Here is an 8,647-nt window from a genome sequence, read left to right on the forward strand (position 1 = left end):
TGAGATCCAAAAATCTTGGTAAAATTTGAAACCCCAAATGGTTTCCCCAAACTCTAAAAGTTTGCCTTCAAACTCTAATTGAACCTGGTTTTAGTTTAGTGTTTAATCATTTGATTAAATTACTTCAATATGTTATTAACCACTTAAATTCATATTATTATATCCTTATTTATTCTTTTAAACCATGGTATTTTTATTAGGTAAAAAAAATTAAATTTGGGTTTGATAGAAACCTAAATCTCAACCAAACCCCATTGAAACCCTAAATAAAAGCCCATTCGATTAAGGTCCATTAAAACACACAAAATTGCACAACTAAGGAGGCCTGTGGAGGAAGTTTCCCTTGCTATGGTTGTACTTTCACTTTCCAATTTAGCCCCAAATAGTGGCTGATAGGAAGGCCAAAAGCCACCTCACCACCACCCTTTACTTGGAAGCTGCCTAGGTTGAAAATCATGTGTAGTAGCACATGATATTATCCATGGTTTTGACTGACACCCCATCACCCAAAATGTCTTTCACCATCTCCTAACACCCATCCAAATGTTTAAGTGTCATCCTTGTTCATTCTCTTTACATTTTATCATTTTGAAGCCTTTTCTTGGAAAGGAAGCTAGAGACTCTAGGACTATTTTTCTGGCCTACCTTGCTTGACTTTTTAGAAGCTGTTGTAAGTGTTTTCTCACAAATTACCCTTCAAATAAGTTGTTTATCTTTGAGTCTAATTTCTATTGATATATTTTTTTTTAATAAATTTCTATGGTCATTTGATTGGTGAAACGTTTATTTAAGTATGAAGAGATCATTCTAGGTGATAAACTGGACAGTGTGTGATTCTTTGACTATTTTATGACGTTCTTAACAAGATTTTGGTATGATATTTTTATGAATTCTAGTTAACATGTTAATATAAAAGGTTGATGAAGATTCATTGCATTTTGTAAGTTTTGGATAAGAGTTTCGTAAAGATCTATAAAGTTGAAAATTAGGAGGTTCAAAACATATTATGTTTTGAATAAACTTGAATCTTTTGTTGAGAAAGCATATTCCGATGGCTATAATATTCACATATGATATCTCTAGGACTTTGATTTAAATGTTAGGATGTTAATTTGAGAATTTATGATGTTGGTTTTAAATATATGAGTTTTTATGCTTGTAAAAGGTCTGGAGAGGTCTTGTATTTAAAGTTTTCGGATAGATCTATGTTTTGATGCAAATTTTTCCATGTGATCTTAGGTTTGATGTGTAGATATGTTCTAAGACTTAATTATTAACCATATGATGCTGATCATTTATGATTTATTTCCTAATACATTTCGGATCTAAGGATTTGATCAAAACAAAACTACATAGTTTTTAGTTTATGTGAAAGGGTGAAAACTAAATGTATCAAGTTTTATTTTGTGACTTTTTGTATTAAAATAGTTGACCTAGTAGTGATTTTATGAAATCCCTAAGTTATGGATAAAATTGTCATTTTTTCCATATTGAGGGGTCAAAGTGTAATTTTACTTTAAGTCAATATTTTTATGTTTCCAAATTGTTAGTGAGGAATTTCTAACGTTTAATAATCTCCCCTTACAGTTTCCTTTGTCACGTTATGTTCACTATAAGTTAGCCTCTAAATTATTATCAGGATATTGTGCATGAGTGTTAGTAAGAGAATAGTTATTCATGGTCTTTTGATCTTATACATGTCATATTATGCTATGTCACAAAATGTATATTTGTTACCCATTATACTATGTCACAAAATATATATATGTTATACATTATACTATGTCACAAAATATATGTCTATTACATATTATAACATGTCACAAAATGTATATCTGTTACACATCATGTTGTGTCACAAAATATTTATCTATTACACAATATGCTATGTCACAAAATATTATTTGTTACACATTATGTATGTTTCATATCATGTAATGATGTGAACCCATGGGAATGAAATCCCTTGAACCTACAATTAATTTAAAAACTCACCTAAGAAAGTTAAAATCAAGTCAATAGAAAATCTAGACATGTTAAAAAACTCATTTCAAGAACCTAGATTATAGGAAATCTAGACCCGTTGAAAAATTGATCTAAAAAGCTTAGATTACAGGGAAGAACGACACAAAAGTTGTGTTTTACTTTTGATAAGTTCAAAAGTTCATTCAAAAAAAGAAGAAGAGATCAACTCAATTCACAATGAAAAATTCATCAAATTTCATAAACATAATAATAAGTCCAAATAATAAATCCTAAATCATGTTTTCCATAGTATGTATCACGTAGATCAAAAACTTGAACTCCTTGAAAAACTAGATCTCCTTCTTTTAAGCACATATTGAATGTTGGACTCTTGCTAGACTCATCCCAAATGAATTGTACCAATTTTTGCATTACTTCCTTGATCTTCTTAGCCCTCAACTTTGGAATTGGCTTATCTGGAACTTGTAAAAGATCTTTAAGATTTGGTCCACCTTGATACTCATCATGTAATGTCATTCATCTCACGTTCATGTCATATTACTTTATGTCATATCATCTATCATTTCATTTCACACCAAGTTATGTCTTGCATTCGGATTATGTCTCCAAAAGAGTATTTTCAAAGTCTAGTCATGTTACGTCCACATACAATCAAGTTATTGTTTAAGTCATTATTATTCTGAAATATCATGGCAATTACATAAGACAAGATTATACTATTATGGTAACTTCATGAGATAAGACTATACTATCATGGTAACTTTATGAGACAAGACTACACTATCATGAAAATTTCATTAGAAAGAACATCGTGATGACTATATGAGACAAAGACATCGTGGTAACTCCATGAGATAAGAATACGATTCAGTTCATGTTCAATTTCACGTTCAATTCATATTCAATTTCAATTCACGTCATGTTTATTTCATGTTCAATCCAGTTTCAAGTTCAGTTCATGTCAGTTAAGGTTATGTAAGCACATGTCATGTCATTTGCCAAGTTATTTCATGACCATTAATATACACATTAGCATTCATGTCTTTTACTGTCATGCATACATTTATATATTGTTAGTTTAAATTGGTTGTTAATTTTTTGAGATTTGTAATCAAATCTCATTTGGTAGTCTCAACTACCATTCTAGGGGAAATGGTAGATCATGTGTCAAGACTCGGAGAATTGGCAGAGAATCACCTGGATGAGGTCAATTAGGCCATGATGCAATGACGAGGTGCTCATCGCTTTGATGCTCCAATTTGTAGATAGGCTTATGGCTATCATAGTACAGTTGTGCGAGTTACTCCTTAAACTAGCCTAGTAATTATAATGTTCGTTTGATTATGTCCATGAGGAGCTCTATCTCTAATGCTAGTAATGTTCTAGATATTTTGGACAAAATACTATAATCTTTAGATATAAGTTATCGTGTGGCTTTTATGAAGTATGCTTATGTTAATTTGGGATATCTTATCTGGTACATATTATTGTTCAAAAAAGAGTATCCACTGCGAATATTGCATATTGTTTATATGTCTGCTAAGTGTATTGCATCTTTATTTGTCATGAATTGGGACATGTAATGTTGTTTTGCATGTCCTGACTCTTCAAGCTCCACCAAATCCTAAGCGGAATATAGAGGCATCATAATAAAATTCTCTAAGTGCTCTACTGATTTCTTGGACTCATCGTAAAGGTCTATCTGTGGGACCTTAAATTTTGACAGGGGGAACCACCATTAGTATATGGCAGGTGTGCTATTGAGCAGGTTGAGGACCAACAACAGTGCTCCCACTCATTTTTTCATCTCCTCGTATTTGTTTATAAGATCCCGCAAGTTGTCGTGAATCATTTTCTTCTTCTTTTTCTAGTCTTTTGGGTTAACCCTATTTTCTTTAGGACTCCTCATCTTGTTGCTTGTCTCGATCTTGACTTACACTTCCTTTGGGTCTTGCATACTTTCATTTTAGGGATTTGTTCTCCCTCATCAAGGTCTCTATCTCCAGCATCATTATTTGCAATCTTCTATCTCTGTGAACTCTTGTCCACTCTGTTATTCATCTGTTTGTCCATCGCAACAACTTTTTAGTCGCAAATTTTGTGAGAGTGTGTGGTAGTACGCATCCAAATCTTGTCACATTGGTAAATCAATCAATATACTATGATCCTATAGACGGTGCCAAACTGGTGATGGAAGTTCTAGCGATGCCTACACATGCTCAACCAACATGCTAATAAGCACCTCAAAGTAATCAGTGGGGGAGTTAGGAAGGAATCTACTTCTCTTAGTAAAGAATAATAATCAGTAAAAATCTTCTCTAGAACATGCTTGGTTATTTATTTATAGATGTTGAGGTGCTTTACTATAGCAAAACCCCTTCAGGGGACATGATTCTTGGTAAGGGTATAGCTGGTTCGGTTTGGTCCAATTTTATACGATTTTTTGAATTGAACCAGTTACACCAGTTTTACATTTTTAAAAATTGATTTCGCACCGATTACCTTTCTAAACCGGTACTTTCAGTTTTATCGGTTCTGGTCCTATTTTTCGATTTTAGTATAACATTTATTATAAGTTATAGTGATTTAATATTGTATTAGTATTACTATATAAAAGTGATTTAATATAATACTAGTATTAATATTAAAACACTAAATACTAGTAGAGTATAGTACTAGTATAGTGTTAATATTAGTAAAATATTACTAGTATTAATATTACTATATAAAAGTGATTTAATATTAAAAAGTTATAGTGATTTAATATAGTATTACTATTAATATATATTAGTATACTAATATATACCAATTAATTAAAGCAAAATGTAATTACTATGCTAATATATTTTAGTATTACCCTTTTTTTTTTTAATAAGAGCGGAAGGTCACATGTCTAAGAATGACCTCCTCCCATATTTATTAAAATAAACCCTCACTTTTGGCAAAAGAATACTGTAGAAACAAAAACACATACGAAGGAAAAACCAAAAGAACCATAAACAAAATACTAAACAAAAACAGCCCTATTAGACAAGAAGGACCCAGGAAAAGATCTAACATCTTAAATATAGGAGGCCTAAACTATCCAAACGAATCAAACCTCCCAAAAACCGAGGCATACTACAATTATTATAGAATACCAACTCCGCTCCTGAAGCCCCAGATTTGGCTAACCAATCCGCTACTCTATTACCTTCACGTAAAACATGTTGAAAATGGCATTGCATAGTTTGGGTCAGTCCAATAATTTCCTCTAAAAAATCCTCTAAGTACCATACACCACATCTCCCTCTCAGCCACCAAGAGATAACCACCTTCGAATCCATCTCTACTATCACCTTAGTGATATTTAAAGCTTTACAAACTCTCAAACCTTGAAGTAGCGCCATGAGTTCCGCTTTATTATTGGAACCAAAACCAACATGTGAGGCAAAAACCTGAACATGTAGTCCTGATTCATTATGAATGATCTCCCCAATACCACAAGAACTTGGATTGCCAAGATTGCTACCATCCGTGTTTAATTTGTGCCACTTTGACGGTGGCTTAACCCACCGTACTACTCTGCAAGAATGGACTTTAGGGACATCTACCGTTTAGGCCGTTTAGCCACCTGACAAAGGGAACCAATCCATACACAAATAGAATGAACAATAGTGTTGTGGACTCCAAAATACCTTCCATCCGAGCTAGACATCTTCTCCTCCATAAACACCAAGTAACAATGATGGGTAGAATACCCACAATAAATCCCACCTGTGTAGATGAACTAGCCCACTTGAACCAAGTCCTCACATTCTGTTTCCAACCTCTTCCAATAGGAATACCAAATATAGTGCCAAAAAAGGACCATATGTTTTTAGGGAAATCACCCTCAAAGGTCATATGATTCATATATTCAATATGACCTACAATACAACAATCACATTTGGAAGCAAGAGGAATACTAATATGTTGCAACCTATCATCCACACTCAAAGCCATATGCCAAGCCCTCCAAAAATGTATAGACATTTTTAACGGAAGACATTTATGCCAAATCCAAGTATGGCAATCAAGAGAAGATCCCCTAACACGGATATAGTTCCAGGCAGATTTAGTAGTAAACTTACCTGTCTCCATGGGAGTCCAAATCAGAACATCCTTTCCATAATCAGGCATTGATAATGAGATTAAAATCTCATCCACCTTATCTCCCCTACTAATCTTTCTAACATATCCACATCCCAATTGTCCAATAACCGACAGTCTTTTATTTTAAGTAAAGGTGAACCCACTGGGGACATCTCATTTATTAGTAGGCCATTCTCCCTCCATTTATCATACAAAAAAAAAAAAAAATCTCTCCTTCTCTGATCTTCCATTTCGAATTATTTAACAACAACAGAATACAATTTGCAACTATTCTCCAAAACCTAGACCTTTTCGAGGTCTGAATTAGGCACAAAGGCTTTGATCCCACATATTTTGCTTTGATAAAATTGTTCCATAAAGAATTACCTTGAAAAAGGTTCCAAGCAAAACACATATGCAAAGCTTTCTGACAATCCTGAAGAGCCCACAACCCGAGTCCCCCTTCTTCCTTCTATAGGGTTGCAAATATGTCTCCATGCCACCCATTTTCTTTTATTCCGCCCATCTGATTCTCTCCAAAAGAAAGAACTCATCAACTTGTGAATCTTGAAAATTATAACTTGAGGGACCTGTAAAACAGCAAATAGATGAATCGTCATGCTGTATATAACATGTCGTAGCAAAATGAGTTTTCCACCAGTGGATAGTAGTCACATTTTCCAACCGCTAATTTTTTGCCTCACTTTATTCATCATAACTGCTAAATGGGCTTGCTTCAGTCTTCCCAAAATAATCGGCACACCCAGGTATTTGAAAGGGAAAGTCCCCTCCCTGAATCCCGTACTCCGTAATAATCTGCACTTTCTTCTAGTGGAAATTTTGTTCGAACAATATAATGTTGATTTTTGTGTATTGATAGCCTGTCCCGACTACCTCTCATATTGGCTCAAAATTTGCTGAAGAACTCGAACCGATCTCTGACTACCATTAGAAAAAATCATGATATCATCAGCATACATCAAATGAGAAATAATAGATGTACCTCAGGCCTGCAAAAACTACCCAAACTTGTGCTCAGGGACACTTCTCTTGCTGAATGATAAATAAATAAGGTGACAGCAGATCACCTTGACGAAGACCTCAGCCTCCCAAAAAGAAGCCCTTAACTGTACCATTCATCATGATCGAATACCAAGTGTTAGAAATACAAAAAAGCACCAAATCACATAACTGAGAAGAAAAACCAAACCTGCGCAAGACTTTGATCAGAAAGGCCCAGTCCACACGATCATAAGCTTTTGCCATATCTACTTTTAGCATAATATTACTCCTATGAATTCTTCTATTAATGGAATGAACCATTTCATGAGTGAGCTAATGTTCTCAAATATGCTTCTTCTAGGAATAAAAGCACCTTGCTCTAGAGAAATCAGGCGAGGTAAAAAACCTATTATACAAGATACAATAATCTTGGAGCAAATTTTATAAAAATTAGAGCAAAAGCTGATGGTGCAAAACTTATCAAAACCTGTAGGCGACTCTACCTTTGGTATTAAAACCAAATATGAAGCCATCAAATACTTTGGTAGATTTTTTCGACACGAAGAATTCCAACACTGCCTTCCACATATCAACTTTAACAATCTCCCAGTAAGTTTTATAGAAACCCGACCCAAATCCATCTGGGCTCGATGCACTCTGAGGCGAAATGGAAGACACAACCTCAAACACTTCCTCCATAGCGGGAGGATGAGTGAGGGAGGCATTATCCTCCTCTGAAATGATTGGCACAATATAATCTTCTAGTCTAGGCTGCTCTTTAGGTGATTCCCCATGAAGAAAAGAAGTGAAATACTCGACTACCCCTTGATGAATACTTTCTGGAGTCTCATAAACCACCCCATTTGACCGCATATGTAGCACTCTTTTTCTTCTTTTATTAGCAAGGAAAGCATGAAAAAACTTGGTATTCCGATCCCCCTCCATTTTTCATTTTAACTTAGCCATCTGTGCCAATCTCACCTCGTCCCGATGTCTCCAAATAGCCAAATCCGAAGCTGACTCATGTAATTCTTTCCCCAAATTGTCTTCCCAAGATAATTGCAGTTGTTACTCAATCTCCTCAATCTGTTTTTCAAGAGCATCAATACGACTCAACGTATGGCCAAAGACCCTTTTATTCCATTCTCGAAGAGCCACTTTTGTCATCTTTAATTTTCTAGTCAAAATATGGATAGTCGACCCATCCACACGGACCTCCCAAGCTGACTGAACACAATCTAAAAAATCATGATGGTCCACCCACATCTACTGGAAATGGAACGGAGCCGGGCCATAAGAGAAAGGCTCCTGCATAAATTCAATGAACATGGGAGCATGATCTGAAGTCGAATGCGGCAGATAAGAACAAATAGCATTAGGAAACAAAGCCAAAAAAGAACTATCTATGAGAGCAAGATCAAGGCGCGCCCAAGAACGAGCAAGCCCCGTTTGCCCATTACACTAAGAAAAACACTCACTTTCGTCGCCATTTTCATCAAATTTCCTTGATGAATCCAATTATTGAACTCCTCCATAGCCATACTAG

Source organism: Carya illinoinensis, chromosome 11 (assembly GCF_018687715.1).
Source record: "Carya illinoinensis cultivar Pawnee chromosome 11, C.illinoinensisPawnee_v1, whole genome shotgun sequence".
NCBI classification, from domain to species: domain Eukaryota; kingdom Viridiplantae; phylum Streptophyta; class Magnoliopsida; order Fagales; family Juglandaceae; genus Carya; species Carya illinoinensis.